We start from the raw sequence: 18,898 nt of genomic DNA, 5'->3' as shown, positions 1-18,898 counted from the left end.
GCAACAGCAGTGAGATCACAGAGAGAATGAAACCAGAAAGGAAGGTAAATCAATATAAATGTGTGTCATCAATATCACTGTTTTGAGCAACCAGTTATCAGTACTGCTGAGACCCCTAGGAACACAGGAGGAATTATCCACCAAAGGAAGGAAAGACTAGAGGCCAGGGTATCCATCTCTGAGCTCCCATTCACCATCAATTCATGGGTGACCTCTAACCCAGCACTTTGTAATATTCCCACACAAGGACCTGGTAGGCTCCTCTGGTTTTTGAAAAGGCCTACTATTGTAGAAAAGGCTATTGAGGAAAACTAAAGGCAAGAAAAAACAAAACAGAAATCCAGAGATACGTGGCACATGCTTGAGGTGAGATACTGTTAGCATGAGTCAACAATGTTCATTATAGATGCAGCTGAACTATAGTGAGCTTTACTGGGTACAAAAATGTCTGCTATAGTTACCTGATCAGAAGATACAGCCAACATCATAATGGTGGTGGTAAAGCTCTTTAAAGTCAGCAACAAGCCAAAGATACCTCTCATTGTTACTATTCAATACTATTTGAGGATGTGATGCTATCAGTTAAGAAAAAAGTAAAAAATTTGAAGGAAAGAGACAAAACTATCTTTATTTGTAGGTGATAAATCTGTCTACAAAAAAATCTAAAAAATGGACAGACAAGTCATTGGAACTCAATGCAAGATTAGCCTATAAAAATTAATAGATTTCTATACACTAGCAATAATTTTTAAAATGTAACAAAACCATATAACATTAACATTAGCAATAAAACCTCTGTGATCTCTAGGAATAAAGTTCAATAAAATATAAGCAGAACTGATGGAGACAATTATACAATGTTATTGAAGAGCATAATATCAGTTCAGTTCAGTTCAGTCTCTCAGTCGTGTCCGACTCTTTGTGACCCCATGAATCGCAGCACGCCAGGTCTCACTGTCTATCACCAACTCCCGGAGTTTATTCAAACTCATGTCCATCGAGTCGGTGATGCCATCCAGCCATCTCATCCACTGTCATCCGCTTCTCCTCCTGCCCCCAACCCCTCCAAGCATCAGGGTCTTTTCCAATGAGTCAACTCTTTGCATGAGGTGGCCAAAGTACTGGAGTTTCAGCTTCAGCATCAGTCCTTCCAATGAACACCCAGGACTGATCTCCTTTAGGATGGACTGGTTGGATCTCCTTGCAGTCCAAGGGACTCTCAAGAGTCTTCTCCAACACCACAGTTCAAAAGCATCAATTCTTTGGCGCTCAACTTTCTTAACAGTCCAACTCTCACATCCATACATGACCACTGGAAAAACCATAGCCTTGACTAGATGGACCTTTGTTGGCAAAGGAATGTCTCTGCTTTTTAATATGCTATCTAGGTTGGTCATAACTTTTCTTCCAAGGAGTAAGTGTCTTTTAATTTCTTGGCTGCAATCACCATCTGCAGTGATTTTGGAGCCCCCCAAAAATAAAGTCTGACACTGTTTCCCCATCTATTTGCCATGAAGTGATGGGACCAGATGCCATGATCTTAGTTTTCTGAATGTTGAGCTTTAAGCCAACTTTTTCACTCTCCTCTTTCATCAAGAGGATTTTTAGTTCCTCTTCACTTTCTGCCATAAGGGTGGTATCATCTGCATATTATCTGCATATCTGAGGCTATTGATATTTCTCCTGGCAATCTTGATTTTAGCTTGTGCTTCTTCCAGCCCAGCGTTTCTCATGATGTACTCTGCATATAAGTTAAATAAGCAGGGTGACAATATACAGCCTTGATGTACTCCTTTTCCTATTTGGAACCAGTCTGTTGTTCCATGTCCAGTTCTAACTGTTGCCTCCTGACCTGCATATAAGTTTCTCAAGAGGCAGGTCAGGTGGTCTGGTATTCCCATCTCTTTCAGAATTTTCCACAGTTTATTGTGATCCACACAGTCAAAGGCTTTGGCATAGTCAAAAAAGCAGAAATAGATGTTTTTCTGGATAGGACCTGACTAAATACAAGATAGATCAAATTCATGCTTAGGTATAGAAGGACTCAAGATCATGAAGATTAAATTACATGTAACTTAATACATAAAGTTGATGCACTTCCAATAAAAACCTCAGTATGAATGTTTTAAGGGTCTTGAAAACTGCTTTGAAAACTTATATGGAAGAGTTAAGACCCATGAATAGCGACAATAATTTGGGGGAGGGAACTGGATAAAAAGAAGCAAAAGGAAGAGGAGTAGCCTGAGTGGTTAGTAAGACACCTACACAGCAGGTCATTTTAGAGTACTTAAGTCAGTTTTGTATTGATGTAAGGATTGACAAATAGATTAATACAACAAAATAGAGAGCCCACAGAAAGATCAATGTTTATATAGGCTCCTGGTATATGATAGAGCAGGTATCACAAATCAGTGGCAAAAAAACAAGGTGGTCAATAATAGTGTTGGGATAACAAGATATACATATTATAAAAATATATTTTTATTATAAAAATATAATAGATCAAAGATATTTATTATAAAAAATAGATATAAAAATTTCTTCCTTGCATCATAAATGATTAAATACCCAAATGGGAAAAACAAATATTAAAATTGTAAAGAGTAAATGTAAGATATATTTACAGCATAAGAAGAGTTTTCATTTTTTTTAAGAAGAGACCAAAAGGAATCTTGGTAGAATTGGTAGGATTCTTGGTAGAATTAGACTACATTGAAACTTTAAAGATCTGTTTTTTTTTTTAAAAAAAGGGTAGTATAAGTAAATATAAAAGACAAGTGACTGTTTGGAAGAATATGACATATGACTGCCAAATAACTCAGATGAATCATTTAAAAAAGGATTATAAAGGATTTTTCAGACTTAGGGGAGGAGCCAAGATGGCGGAGGAGTAGGACGGGGAGACCACTTTCTCTCCTACAAATTCATCAAAAGAATAACCGAATGCAGAGCAAACTTCACAAAACAACTTCTGATCGCTAGCTGAGGTCATCAGGCGCCCAGAAAAGCAGACCATTGTCTTCGAAAGGAGGTAGGACAAAATATAAAAGATAAAAAGTGAGACAAAAGAGCTAAGGACGGAGACCCGTCCCGGGAAGGGAGTCTTAGGCGGCCTTGCTTGGGCTAGGGTCCGGGCCTGAGTGCCCTGAGGACAATCGGGGGGAGCTTCTGTGAGGTGCCAACTTGAACTGTGGGAGACCAAAGGAGAGAGAGAAAATTGACTGGCCGGAACACACTGCCGGCCGTTCGCAGAACAAAGGGACGGGGAAAGTCCCGAGAAGAGCTCGCAGGCTGCGGACCGGCCCAGCCCCGCCGGAGGCAGGAGGCAGGGGGGAGGGGAAGGTCGCGGCGAGACACAGGGCGCAGGCACCCGACCGGCGCGGGGCGGGGACTGGGGCTGGGGACGCGGAGGGCAGAAGGCGCGCGCACCCGCCTGGCGCCAGCGGAAACTGAGACTGGGTCCGCGGAAGGGAGTGGGTGCGCCACACCTGGGGATAGCGCGCCCACCAAGCCCCTGGCTGCCTGGACCGCTCTGACGGGGAAGGCACAGAGAGCAGGCGCAGCTTTTCCTTCCGCGCTTTTGTGTAACACCCGAGGGCTGGAACCTCGCGCAGCGCGGGGCGCGCTCCATATAGAACAGCCGGGAGCCTGAGCAGCGCAGACGGAGAAAGCAGCGTCAGCCCCTTCCGGCAGCGCCAGCCCGCCCCCGCAGGGCCAGCCCCTCCCCGCAGCGTCAGCCCCGCCCCCGCAGGGCCAGCCCCTCCCCGCAGCGTCAGCCCCGCCCCGCAGCGCCAGCCCCGCCCCGCAGCGTCAGCCCCTCCCAGCAGCGCAACGGAACTAGCTACCTGAATAAGAGTCCCGCCTCCGGCCGCCTGTGTCAGGGCGGAAATGAGCCTCTGAAGAGACCGGCAAACAGAAGCCAAATAAACAAAGGGAACCGCTTCAGAAGGGACTGGTGCAACAGATTAAAATCCCTGAAGAAAACACCGACTTCACCGGAAGGGCCCTGTAGATATCGAGAAGTGCAAGCTGGAACGAGGAGCTATCTGAAACTGAGCCGAACCCACACTGACCGCAACAGCTCCAGAGAAATTCCTAGACATATTTTTACTTTTTTTTTTATTTTTCTGTTTTTTCTAAGTAAGGAAAAAAAAAAAAATTTTTTTTTCTTTTTATATTTTTCTTTTTTATTTTTTCTCTTTTATTTTCCTTTAAAATTCCCTATTACTCCCCCATTACTCCTTAACTTTCATTTTCATAGATTTTTACGATTTTTTTAATTAGGGGAAAAAAAAAATTTTTTTTTTCTTTCTTTTTTTTTTTTTCTTTTTCTTTTTTTTTTCTTTGTTTTTTTTCTCCTTTTTCTTCTTTTTTTTTTTTCTTTCCTTTTTCTCTTCTATTTTCTATTTTTCTTCTTCTCTTATTTCTTTTAAAGTCCTCTAGTACTCCTCTACTACTCTTCATTTTCATCTTCACTACACTATAACCTTACAAAAAAAAAAAGAGAAGCCCTATCTTTAAACCGAAGATTATTCCCTCCCAATCTTGACTCTCTGTTTTCTACCTCAGAACACCTCTATTTCCTCTTTTCCCCTTCTCTTCCCCATCCAATTCTGTGAATCCTTGTAGGTGTCTGAGATACGAGAACACTCTGGGAACAGACAGCTGCGTAGATCTGTCTCTCTCCTCTTGAGTCCCCCCTTTTCTCCTCCTACTCATCTCTATCTCCCTCCTCCCTTTTCTCCTGTTCATGTAACTCTGTGAACCTCTCTGGGTGTCCCTAACGGGGGAGAATCTTTTCGCCATTAACCTAGAAGTTTAATTATCAGAGCTGTATAGTTGGAGAAGTCCTGAGACTACAGGAAGAATAAAACTGAAATCCAGAGGCAGGAAACTTAAGCCCAAAACCTGAGAACACCAGAAAACTCCTGACTACATGGAACTTTAAGTGATAAGTGACCGTCCAAAAGCCTCCATACCTACACTGAAACCAACCACCACCCAAGAGCCAATAAGTTTTAGAGCAAGACATACCACGCAAATTCTCCAGCAACACAGGAACATAGCCCTGAATGTCAACATACAGGCTACCCAAGGTCACACCTAACACATAGACCCAACTCAAAACTCATTACTGGGCACTCCATTGCTCTCCAAAGAGAAGAAATCAAGTTCCACGCACCAGTACACTGACGCAAGCTTCCCTAACCAGGAAACCTTGACAAGCCAAACGTCCAACCCCACCCACTGGGTAAATCCTCCACAATAAAAAGGAACCACAGACCTCCAGAATACAGAAAGTCCACTCCAGACACAGCAATCTAAACAAGATGAAAAGGCAAAGAAATACCCAACAGGTAAAGGAACAAGAAAAATGCCCACCAAGTCAAACAAAAGAGGAGGAGATAGGGAATCTACCTGAAAAAGAATTTAGAATAATGATAATAAAAATGATCCAAAATCTTGAAAACAAAATGGAGTTACAGATAAATAGCTTGGAAACAAAGATTGAAAAGATACAAGAATTGTTTAATAAAGACCTAGAAGAAATAAAAAAGAGTCAATTAAAAATGAATAATGCAATGAATGAGATCAAAAACACTTTGGAGGGAACCAAGAGTAGAATAACGGAGGCAGAAGATAGGATAAGTGAGATAGAAGATAAAATGGTGGAAATAAATGAAGCAGAGAGGAAAAAAGAAAAAAGGATCAAAAGAAATGAGGACAACCTCAGGGACCTCTGGGACAATGTGAAACGCCCCAACATTCGAATCATAGGAGTTCCAGAAGAAGAAGACAAAAAGAAAGGCCATGAGAAAATACTCGAGGAGATAATAGCTGAAAACTTCCCTAAAATGGGGAAGGAAATAGCCACCCAAGTCCAAGAAACCCAGAGAGTTCCAAACAGGATAAACCCAAGGCGAAACACCCCAAGACACATATTAATCAAACTAACAAAGATCAAACACAAAGAACAAATATTAAAAGCAGCAAGGGAAAAACAACAAATAACACACAAAGGGATTCCCATAAGGATAACAGCTGATCTATCAATAGAAACCCTCCAGGCCAGAAGGGAATGGCAGGACGTCCTGAAAGTAATGAAAGAGAATAACCTACAACCTAGATTACTGTATCCAGCAAGGATCTCATTCAGATATGAAGGAGAACTCAAAAGCTTTACAGATAAGCAAAAGCTGAGAGAATTCAGCACTACCAAACCAGCTCTTCAACAAATGCTAAAGGATCTTCTCTAGACAGGAAATGCAGAAAGGTTGTATAAACGTGAACCCAAAACAACAAAGTAAATGGCAACGGGACCACACCTATCAATAATTACCCTAAATGTAAATGGGTTGAATGCCCCAACCAAAAGACAAAGATTGGCTGAATGGATACAAAAACAAGACCCCTATATATGCTGTCTACAAGAGACCCACCTCAAAACAAGAGACACATACAGACTGAAAGTGAAGGGCTGGAAAAAAATATTTCATGCAAACGGAGACCAAAAGAAAGCAGGAGTCGCAATACTCATATCAGATAAAATAGACTTTCAAATAAAAGCTGTGAAAAGAGACAAAGAAGGACACTATATAATGATCAAAGGATCAATCCAAGAAGAAGATATAACAATTATAAATATATATGCACCCAACATAGGAGCACCGCAATATGTACGGCAAACACTAACGAGTATGAAAGAGGAAATTAATAGTAACACAATAATAGTGGGAGACTTTAATACCCCACTCACAACTATGGATAGATCAACTACACAGAAAATTAACAAGGAAACACAAACTTTAAATGACACAATGGACCAGCTAGACCTAATTGATATCTATAGGACATTTCACCCCAAAACAATCAACTTCACCTTTTTCTCAAGTGCACACGGAACCTTCTCCAGAATAGATCACATCCTGGGCCATAAATCTGGTCTTGGAAAATTCAAAAAAATTGAAATCATTCCAGTCATCTTTTCTGACCACAGTGCAGTAAGATTAGATCTCAATTACAGGAAAAAAATTGTTAAAAATTCAAACACATGGAGGCTAAATAACACACTTCTGAATAACCAACAAATCATAGAAGAAATCAAAAAAGAAATCAAAATATGTATAGAAATGAATGAAAATGAAAACACAACAACCCAAAACCTATGGGACACTGTAAAAGCAGTGCTAAGGGGAAAGTTCATAGCATTACAGGCTTACATCAAGAAACAAGAAAAAAGCCAAATAAATAACCTAACTCTACACCTAAAGCAATTAGAGAAGGAAGAAATGAAGAACCCCAGGGTTAGCAGAAGGAAAGAAATCTTAAAAATCAGGGCAGAAATAAATGCAAAAGAAACTAAAGAGACCATAGCAAAAATCAACAAAGCTAAAAGCTGGTTTTTTGAAAAAATAAACAAAATTGACAAACCATTAGCAAGACTCATTAAGAAGCAAAGAGAGAAGAACCAAATTAACAAAATTAGAAATGAAAATGGAGAGATCACAACAGACAACACTGAAATACAAAGGATCATAAGAGACTACTACCAGCAGCTCTATGCCAATAAAATGGACAACTTGGATGAAATGGACAAATTCTTAGAAAAGTATAACTTTCCAAAACTGAACCAGGAAGAAATAGAAGATCTTAACAGACCCATCACAGGCAAGGAAATCGAAAGTGTAATCAAAAATCTTCCAGCAAACAAAAGCCCAGGACCAGATGGCTTCACAGCTGAATTCTACCAAAAATTTAGAGAAGAGCTAACACCTACCTTACTCAAACTCTTCCAGAAAATTGCAGAAGAAGGTAAACTTCCAAACTCATTCTATGAGGCCACCATCACCCTAATTCCAAAACCAGACAAAGATGCCACAAAAAAAGAAAACTACAGGCCAATATCACTGATGAACATAGATGCAAAAATCCTTAACAAAATTCTAGCAAACAGAATCCAACAACATATTAAAAAAATCATACACCACGACCAAGTGGGCTTTATCCCAGGAATGCAAGGATTCTTCAATATCCGCAAATCAATCAACGTAATACACCACATTAACAAATTGAAAGATAAAAACCATATGATTATCTCAATAGATGCAGAGAAAGCCTTTGACAAAATTCAACACTCATTTATGATTAAAACTCTCCAAAAAGCAGGAATAGAAGGAACATACCTCAACATTATAAAAGCCATATATGACAAACCCACAGCAAGCATCACCCTCAATGGTGAAAAATTGAAAGCATTCCCCCTGAAATCAGGAACAAGACAAGGGTGCCCACTGTCACCACTACTGTTCAACATAGTGTTGGAAGTTTTGGCCACAGCAATCAGAGCAGAAAAAGAAGTAAAAGGAATCCAGATAGGAAAAGAAGAAGTGAAACTCTCACTGTTTGCAGATGACATGATCCTCTACATAGAAAACCCTAAAGACTCTACCAGAAAATTACTAGAACTAATCAATGAATATAGTAAAGTTGCAGGATATAAAATTAACACACAGAAATCCCTTGCATTCCTATATACTAACAATGAAAAAACAGAAAGAGAAATTAAGGAAACAATACCATTCACCATTGCAACAAAAAGAATAAAATACTTAGGAGTATATCTACCTAAAGAAACAAAAGACCTATACATAGAAAACTATAAAACACTGATGAAAGAAATCAAAGAGGACACAAACAGATGGAGAAACATACCGTGTTCATGGATTGGAAGAATCAATATTGTCAAAATGGCTATTCTACCCAAAGCAATCTATAGATTCAATGCAATCCCTATCAAGCTACCAACGGTATTTTTCACAGAACTAGACCAAAGAATTTCACAATTTGTATGGAAATACAAAAAACCTCGAATAGCCAAAGTAATCTTGAGAAAGAAGAATGGAACTGGAGGAATCAACCTGCCTGACTTCAGACTCTACTACAAAGCCACAGTCATCAAGACAGTATGGTACTGGCACAAAGACAGAAATATAGATCAATGGAACAGAATAGAAAGCCCAGAGATAAATCCACGAACCTATGGACACCTTATCTTTGACAAAGGAGGCAAGGATATACAATGGAAAAAAGACAACCTCTTTAACAAGTGGTGCTGGGAAAACTGGTCAACCACTTGTAAAAGAATGAAACTAGAACACTTTCTAACACCATACACAAAAATAAACTCAAAATGGATTAAAGATCTAAATGTAAGACCAGAAACTATAAAACTCCTAGAGGAGAACATAGGCAAAACACTCTCTGACATAAATCACAGCAAGATCCTCTATGACCCACCTCCCAGAATATTGGAAATAAAAGCAAAACTAAACAAATGGGATCTAATGAAACTTAAAAGCTTTTGCACTACAAAGGAAACTATAAGTAAGGTGAAAAGACAGCCGTCAGATTGGGAGAAAATAATAGCAAATGAAGAAACAGACAAAGGATTAATCTCAAAAATATACAAGCAACTCCTGAAGCTCAATTCCAGAAAAATAAATGACCCAATCAAAAAATGGGCCAAAGAACTAAACAGACATTTCTCCAAAGAAGACATACAGATGGCTAACAAACACATGAAAAGGTGCTCAACATCACTCATTATTAGAGAAATGCAAATCAAAACCACAATGAGGTACCATTACACGCCAGTCAGGATGGCTGCTATCCAAAAGACTACAAGCAATAAATGCTGGAGAGGGTGTGGAGAAAAGGGAACCCTCTTACACTGTTGGTGGGAATGCAAACTAGTACAGCCACTATGGAAAACAGTGTGGAGATTCCTTAAAAAACTGGAAATAGAACTGCCATATGACCCAGCAATCCCACTTTTGGGCATACACACTGAGGAAACCAGATCTGAAAGAGACACGTGCACCCCAATGTTCATTGCAGCACTGTTTATAATAGCCAGGACATGGAAGCAACCTAGATGCCCATCAGCAGATGAATGGATAAGGAAGCTGTGGTACATATACACCATGTAATATTACTCAGCTGTCAAAAAGAATTCATTTGAATCAGTCCTAATGAGATGGATGAAACTGGAGCCCATTATACAGAGTGAAGTAAGCCAGAAAGATAAAGAACATTACAGCATACTAACACATATATATGGAATTTAGAAAGATGGTAATGATAACCCTATATGCAAAACAGAAAAAGAGACACAGAAATACAGAACAGACTTTTGAACTCTGTGGGAGAATGTGAGGGTGGGATGTTTCAAAAGAACAGCATGTATACTATCTATGGTGAAACAGATCACCAGCCCAGGTGGGATGCATGAGACAAGTGCTCGGGCCTGGTACACTGGGAAGACCCAGAGGAGTCGGGTGAAGAGGGAGGTGGGAGGGGCGATCGGGATGGGGAATAAGTGTAAATCTATGGCTGATTCATATCAATGTATGACAAAACCCACTGAAATGTTGTGAAGTAATTAGCCTCCAACTAATAAAAAAATTAAAAAAAAAAAAAAAAAAAAGGATTTTTCAAATGAAAAATAAGCAAAGATGATTAAAAAAAAAAAAAAAAACTCTAAAGGAAGAAACTTGAATTGCCAAGGAAAAGATGGTAAACCTTGTGAGTAATCAAGGAAATGCAAAATAAAATGCATTTTCATTTCTTGTCTGTTAGATTGGCAAAATTTAAGATAATCTGACACCCTCCTGATGTGATTCACTGAGAACACAACATCACTTATATAGTATTCCTGCCAAAAATACATAACCTGATCTAATCTTGTGTAAACCATCAGGCAAATCCAAATTTAGGAACAGGAAACAAAATAACTGGCCTGTATTCTTCAAATATATCAGTGTCATGAAAAAGAAAGACTATCCAAGGAGCTGTTCTAGATTAAAGGAGACTAGAGAGAAACAACAATTAAAGGCAACAACTAAAGTGATTTTTATTAAAAAAATTACTAAAAAGGACTTAATTGGGGACTTACTTGGTGGTCCAGTGGTTAAGAATTCACCTGGTCTGGGAAGATTCCACATGCCACAGAGCAACTAAGCTCATGGGCCACAACTGCTGAGTCTGTCTGCCTAGAGCCTGTGCTTTGCACAAAGAGTAGGTCCCACTTGCCACAACTAGAGAAAGCCCACGTGAAACAGTGAAGACCCAGTGAAGCCTAAAATAAATAAATAATAAGTTTGGATGTTAAGAGATTATGCTTCTTAAAAAAGGACTTAATTCATTTTAAAATTTATTTATTTTTAATTGGAGGATAATTGCTTTACAGTATTGTGTTGATTTCTACCAAACATCAACATGAATTAGCTACAGGTTTACCCATGTCCCCTCCCATTTGAACATCTATCCCACCTCCCTCCCTGTCCCACCCCTCTAGGTTGTTACCGAGCTCCAGTAAAAGCTAAAATAAGTAATTACAAAGTTCTATTATTTATCTATTTCTTAATTAGGACTTCATTCTTCATTGGGAAAATTGGTGAAATGGTATACTCTTTTTCGATGTTAAATCTACTGAATTTGATCATTGTGCCACAGTTATATAAGACAATGTCTTTGTTCCTAGGAGTTTCATGTGGGAGTACTTGGGACTAACAGGTCATAATTTCTGCAACTTATTTTTAAATGGCTCAGGAAAAACATTATGGAAATAAAACTTGTAAGGGCATATGAAGGGAAGAAGAGGAGGGAGGAAAGAAGAGAGATAGAGAAAGGAAGTAAATGTAACAAAGTATTAATAATTGTTGAATCTAGGTGAAGCTTATACAGAAGGTCACTGTGACATTCTATCAACTTTTCTACTGGTTTGAAATTTTTTTCAAAATAAAATGTTTGAACCATCTGTTCATATCAAGTACTAGTAAGGTACTCAACATTCAAAAAAATCAACTAAGTTAAAAAACTCAACTAAAAATTTAAAAAGCTCATGCTAAAACTCAACATTCAAAGAACTGAAATCATGGCATCTGGTCCCATCAATTCATGGCAAATAGATGGGGAAACAATGGAAACAGTGACAGACTTTATCTTCTTGTTCTCCAAAATCACTGCAGATGGTGACTGCAGCCATGAAATTAAAAGATGCTTGCCTTGGAAAAGCTATGACTAATGTAGATAGCATATTAAAAAGCAGAGACATTATTTTGCCAACAAAGGTCCGTCTAGTCAAAGCTATGGGTTTTCCAGTAGTCATGTATGGATGTGAGTGCTGAAGAATTGATGCTTTTGAACTGCTGTGTTGGAGAAGACTCTTGAGAGTCCCTTGGACTGCAAGGAGATCAAATGAGTCAATCCTAGAGGAAATCAGTCCTGAATGTTCATTGGAAGGACTGATGCTGAAGCTGAAGCTCCAATACTTTGGCCACCTGATGGGAAGAACTGACTCATTAGAAAAGACCCTGATGCTGGGAGAGACCGAAGGCAGGAGGAGAAGGGGATGACAGAGGATGAGAAGGTTGGATGGCATCACTGACTCGATGGACATGAGTCTGAGACGCTCCAGGAGTTGGTGATGGACAGGGAAGCCTGGTGTGCTGCAGTCCATGGGGTCGCAAAGAGTTGGACACAACTGAGCAACTGAACTGACTAGTAATGTTGTAGGAAAATGGAAATTTTCATACTCCGTTAGAAAGGATGCAAATTAGTACAGTTCTTTGGAGAATAACATCATCATAATAATAGTATATTAAATGATAGATACATAATAATATAATATGATAATAACGTGTTAGTAATATAACATGTTTATATATGTTAAAATATAAAATGTTTATATCCTGTGCCCCAGCAATTCAAATGGAATGTGGGGTGAAAATAATAGAACTTTGTATTTACTTATTTTGTCTTTTAAGAAAAAAATTTACATTTCAGAGTGGATATTGTATACCGGTATGATAGTGCATTTAAGTAATTTATAAATGAATATAGAAATACTGTGGATAGGCAGTTAAATGTTTTCTTGGTAGGGCAGCCTGATGAACAAAGTAGGAGACCACTGCTCTTAAGAAATTCAAATATATCTATCCTCATGCATGTATATATATATATACATGCATATATTGAATCTATACATACACACATATATGAATATTAACTGCAAATTGTTTGGTAATGGCAAAAATGGCAAAATGGAAACATCCTGAATGTTCCTCAGTAAGAGAAGAGAGAAGTTGTGTTCTAGTCATAAGATGGGATACTATATATCAGTTAAAATGAATGAAACAGAGCTATAAGTATCTACATGGGCAGGTTTAGAAAATGTTGAGTGAAAAAAGGAAGTTGCAAAACAATAAAGACACAATACTATTATGTATAGATATTTAATCTGCCCTAAAAACAAAAGCACTGCCTAGACAATAAGTTCTTGGTGCTTGCCTCTGGGAGGGATGAAGAAGACAAGCACTAGAAAAGAGATTATACAGAGCTTAAACTTGTAAAATTTTATTTCTTTGTTTTCTCTCCTCCAAACATAGATCAAGAGATCTGAAGAAAACATTACTAAATGTTAATTTTGGTTAGTCTTGGGTATCAGATAGATGGATGTTTACTTTATTACTCTTGGTACATTCTTGTATCTTTTGCTTTGTCCAAGAGCAAAACATGAAGTTTTTCATTTCTCTGATGAATTCCAAGTTCCAGGAAGCACCTGACAAGTCAGATCTGTGTCTACAACTCTGCATATGTCTCTGCTTCTGAACACACCAAAGCAACTTTAAATCAGAGCTTCTAAAAAAATACTTATCAACAGAAAAATAATTTTTCTTATTTTCATAATGCTGTGCTGTGCTCAGTCACTCAATCTGTTTCCAACTCTTTGTAGCCCACAAGACTCCTCTGCCCATAAAATTTTCCAGGCAAGAATACTGGAGTGAGTTGCCATTTCCTACTCCAAGAGATCTTCCCGACCCAGGGATCAAACCCGCGTCTCTTGCATCTCCTATATTGGCAGGTGGATTCTTTACCCCTAGTGCTACCTTGGAAGCCCTATTTTCATAATAGGTGTTCCTAATCTTACAGAAATATCACTCTAGTAAGGAGCATGTAGAAACCCAAGTGATGCCTTGTGGAACCCAAATATTCTGAAGTGTTAAGTAACACTGGCTATTATCTTGATCTATGCAAAGATAAAACTGGAAATTCAAAGGTTATAAAGCAATTTAATAATACAAAAGTTGTGTATTGCTGGGTAACATATGTTAAATTCATTATCCCTTCTATATAAAATTATCAGCTTCTTGCTCATGTCTCCCTCAGTTCAGTATTTCAAGTTATGCTCATATAATAAAAGAATTTTAATTACTCAGAGACAATTTATATTTCTCTAACATTTGGCTTCCTAATGGCATTTTTGTTTTCACCTTGTACTGACTCCACTTCCACTAGAAAGAGAGTGAAACTTAAAAGATTGGTCTATTTTACTATGTGTTGGGATAATTAATTACATTTTAGTGAGGGAAAAAAGATACCATTGCTTTAAAGGAATCTTGAGGAATACTCCAAAAATTTAATTGTAGGAACTTCCTGTGGCCCTCACTTGCATTAATAATTAGGAGATGGCTCCCATGTTATTGTTGCCAATAAATCTATAGGATAAATGTTTCCTGGGTCTATTCAATAATACACTTATTTTAAGTGGTGATTTGGGCAGTTCCTCAAAGCTGGGAAGTGGGGAGAATAAAACATTAAGAATTTCTATCTGAATAACTTTCGAAGCTTTTTGTCTTAGCGTGTGTGTACAGGATTTGTAGTGTGGTCTCTTTTCTCATTCCTTATATTGGATATTTGTTTTGTCCTTTTTTTTAAAGTCTCACCAGAGGCTTTTAAATTTTATTAGTCTTTAAACTTTTTGTTTTCTTTTGTTGATTCTCTATCATGTATGTTTCTATCTCATTAATTTCTGTTCTTTACTTTTCATTTTTTCTATTGTTGGGTACTTATTTTTTAATCCTTTTATAACCTCTCTAGAGATAGAATGCTTGCTGGTTAATTTTCAGTCTTATTTTCTACTGTATGACTTTAAGGCTGTAAATTTCCTTCTAAGGATTTTTTAAAGCTAAATTGTACAAAATTTGATTATACATTTTGATATTGTTCAGTTCAAAATATTTTCTAATTCTGTTATGATTTCTTTCCTCTTTGACCATGAGTTATTAGAATATGTGCTAAATTTCCAAATACATGAGAATTTTCTGGTTACCTTTCATTATTCCTTTCTAGATTATGTGTATTAGGGTCACTAATATACTCTCTCTGGTCTTTATGATTTCATTCACTTGAGCTTTGATGAGATTTGCTTCATGAGCCAGTTTATAATTAATTTCTGTAGATGCTTTGTGTGTGCTTGAAAATAAAGTATATTCTGATGTCTTGCATAAAATGTTCTATATTCGTTCATTAAGTACAGTTTCTTGCTTATTCTTTCCTGGTATTATATCCTTAAGTTTTGTCTGTTTGCTCTATAAATTACTAAAAGAAGTATGTATAGAAAGTTCCCACTATGATTATGGACTTGCCTGTTTCTCTCTGGCTTTGAGCACTTTTATTTTATTTATTTTGAGACCATGTTATCTTCTCTGCTTAAAATGTAGGGAAAAATAAAGAAGAAAAATAGGTTACAAAGGTAATTCCTCCTCCTTTTAATAAATCAAAAATACTGCTAAAAACATTGCTGGACAAGTAACTCACATTGTAAGACATTTTCAATGATGACATTTGTTCTGGGTTGTAATGTGTCACTCAAAAGAGGTAATGTTGGAGTCTTAACCCCCCAGTACCTCAGAATGTGACTTTATTTGGAAATAGGGTCTTTACACAGTTAAAGTTCAAATGAAGTCATTAGAGTGGGTCCTAATCCAATATGACTGATGGCTCTATAAAAGGGGGGAAATGAACACAGAGTTAAACAAATATGGGGAGAAGCTGGCCTTCTACAAGCCCAGGAGAGAGGCCTGTAACAGATTTCCTTCCACATGCCTCAGAAGAACCAACCTTGCTCTCACTTTGATCTCGACTTTGAACCTCTGGAACTGTGAGACAATAAATCTCTGTTGTTTAAGCCACCCGATTTGTGGGATTTTCTTATAGTAGCCCTGACACACTAATAGGATGTTTATAACATTACAGCACAATTTTGTTGTTTGAAAAGAAAAGTATGTTTTTTAGCAGAGTGGAAAAAAAATAAAACCCTTTCTGCCCTTGATAATGTAAAATGAGGAGCCAAGAGTTGAGAAAAGCTGATTTGCTATTTTATAGAATATCCTTTTATATTTTAATAGTAAAGTTAAAACTGTTTAGTATCAGGAGACATTTTTGTTTAATAAATTTGGTGGGTCAGCCTTATTGAGTGAAGGAAAACAGTTCCCATGTTCTCAGAATTGCATTTTATGATTTCCTGATTAAGGATGAGAAAGACAATTTCCAAGTTTCCTTCAGAGAGGAATGGTGCAATAAGCATAATTAGCTCTAAGAAGTTTAATAATAAATCACTAAATCTCATGAGCATAGTAAACATAACCAGGGAATTATGTTCATATAAACTCAGTGGAATAACCACAAATTCAACTTCAAAGACAAAGAAGCATGAATTACAAATATACTACACATACATTAAGCTTTTCTGGAAGTCAAATTTTAAAGAAGCTAATTTTCTTAGCATAGATCTTGGGCCATGCCATTTTTGAGGTCATTTCTTGTTGGAAAAAGAGGGGTATGTCAGTGTATAGCCTAAGCTGTTTTAAGACAATGTCAACAAGAATAACAGCGTCCTCCTCAAACCCTTCATAAAAGCTTGCTAAAGAGAAAATATTCAGCTTCAATAAGCACCAGATATGAATATGGATCAAGTGATAACTTCTTTAAGACTACCAATAGAATTTCACAATCACATACAGAGGTTGTCTTATTAGTAACATGCTGGTCCCTCAAATTCCCTAAAGTATTGGGTTGGCCTTAAAACTCAACATTCAGTAAACTAAGATCATGGCATCTGGTCCCATCATTTCATGGCAAATAGTTGGGGAAACAGTGGAAACAGTGACAGGCTTTATTTTTGGGGGCTCCAAAATTACTGCAGATGGTGATTGCAGCCATGAAATTAAAAGACGCTTGCTCCTTGGAAGAAAAGTTGTGACCAACCTAGATAGCATATTAAAAAGCAGAGACATTCCTTTGCCAACAAAGGTCCATCTAATCAAAACTATGGCTTTTCTGGTAGTCATGTATGGATGTGAGAGTTGGACTATAAAGAAAGCTGAGCACCGAAGAATTGATGCTTTTGAACTGTGGTATTGGAGAAGACTCTTGAGAGTCCCTTGGACTGCAAGGAGATCCAACCAGTCCATCCTAGAGGAAATCAGTCTTGAATATTCTTTGGAAGGACTGATGCTGAAGCTGAAACTCCAATACTTTGTCCACCTGATGCGAGGAACTGACTCATTAGAAAAGACCCTGATGCTGGGAGGGATTGAAGGCAGGAGGAGAAGGGGGAGACAGAATATGAGATGGCTGGATGGCATCATTGACTCAATGGACATGAGTTTGAGTAAACTCTGGGAGTTAGTGATGAACAGGGAAGCCTGGCATGCTGCAGTCCATAGGGTCACAAAGAGTCGGACACGACTGAGTGACTGAACTGAACTGAACTGAATTGGGTTGGCCAAAAGTTTGTTTGGGTATTTCGATAAGATGTTAAATGGACTTTTTTTCTTTTTTGACTTTTTTTTAAGGTTTTTAAAAAATGTTATTATTGGAGTATAATATTGCTTTACAATGCTGTATTAGTTTATGCTATACAACAAAGTGAATCAGCTGTATGTATAAATATATACATATATATATATTATATATATGGCATCTGGTCCCATCACTTCATGGCAAATAGATGGGGAAACAGTGGAAACAGTGACAGGCTTTATTTTGGGGGGCTCCAAAATCACTGCAGATGGTGATTGCATCTGTAATATATATATATATCCACGTCTACCTGATTCCACCCTCCACCATCATGCCACCCCTATAGGTCATCACTGAGCACTGAGCTGAGATCTCTGTGCTATACACTGAACAGATTCTTTGGCCACCACATCATATCCTGTTCTGATATTGTGAGCATTTTGAGGCTCTTGCTCTTATGTTTGGACAAAAGCCTACAATATGCGTTTGATAGATTGTCAGCTGATGAATTATACGAGACAAACAGTTTGATATAGCTCCATCTTTATTAGAGCTCATAAACCCAGAACAAGCTTACTGACAGTAAGAAATATACCTATCAATTGCAAGCCCTTGACTACGACATCCAATCTGATATGATAGATATGTAGACAATTTTGGCTGGATCAATGAAAGTCTGATTTAAAGTCCTTGGGTTTAAGTATCACCGAGTCAAAATTTTGATAAAGGGCCACTGTATGCTGGAAACTCATACAGGCGCTCAACTAGCCTCTTCCTTGACACTGAGTGACTCGAATGGTACAAATCTCTCCTATTCACTAGGTATTCCATCCTACCATCTAACTGCTCTAGTTATTAGAAATGCTTTCCCTAGAGTAGCCTCAAATTGGCCTGTAGTTAAATCTATTCACAAAGCTTAATTTTGCCGTAGGGAGATATAAAAAGGAGTTTATCTTAGAAATGACAGCTCTTCAGATATCTAGAGAACAATCAAGTCTCCACCAAGTCTATTTCTATTTACAAAATAAACACATTTCTGTATTTCAGTAAACACAGAGGATCCAGTTAATTTTCAGTAATGGGGCTTGTGATTAGTGGGGGCTGGGGAGAATGATTTAATGATAGAACTGCTTCTTTAAAGGAATTTTTGACACTGCCTTCAAGCTTTTAGTAACCTCCCTACTAATTTGTGTTTGAGCTAAGTTTCTCATTCAGGGAGTCCAAGGAATACCTCAATAGGAAGCCAGGAAGT

The sequence above is a fragment of the Cervus elaphus genome, chromosome 14, assembly GCF_910594005.1.
Source record: "Cervus elaphus chromosome 14, mCerEla1.1, whole genome shotgun sequence".
In the NCBI taxonomy this organism is placed as follows: Eukaryota; Metazoa; Chordata; class Mammalia; order Artiodactyla; family Cervidae; genus Cervus; species Cervus elaphus.
The sequence above is the reverse complement of the archived record's forward strand: the minus strand, read 5'-3'. Positions refer to the sequence as shown.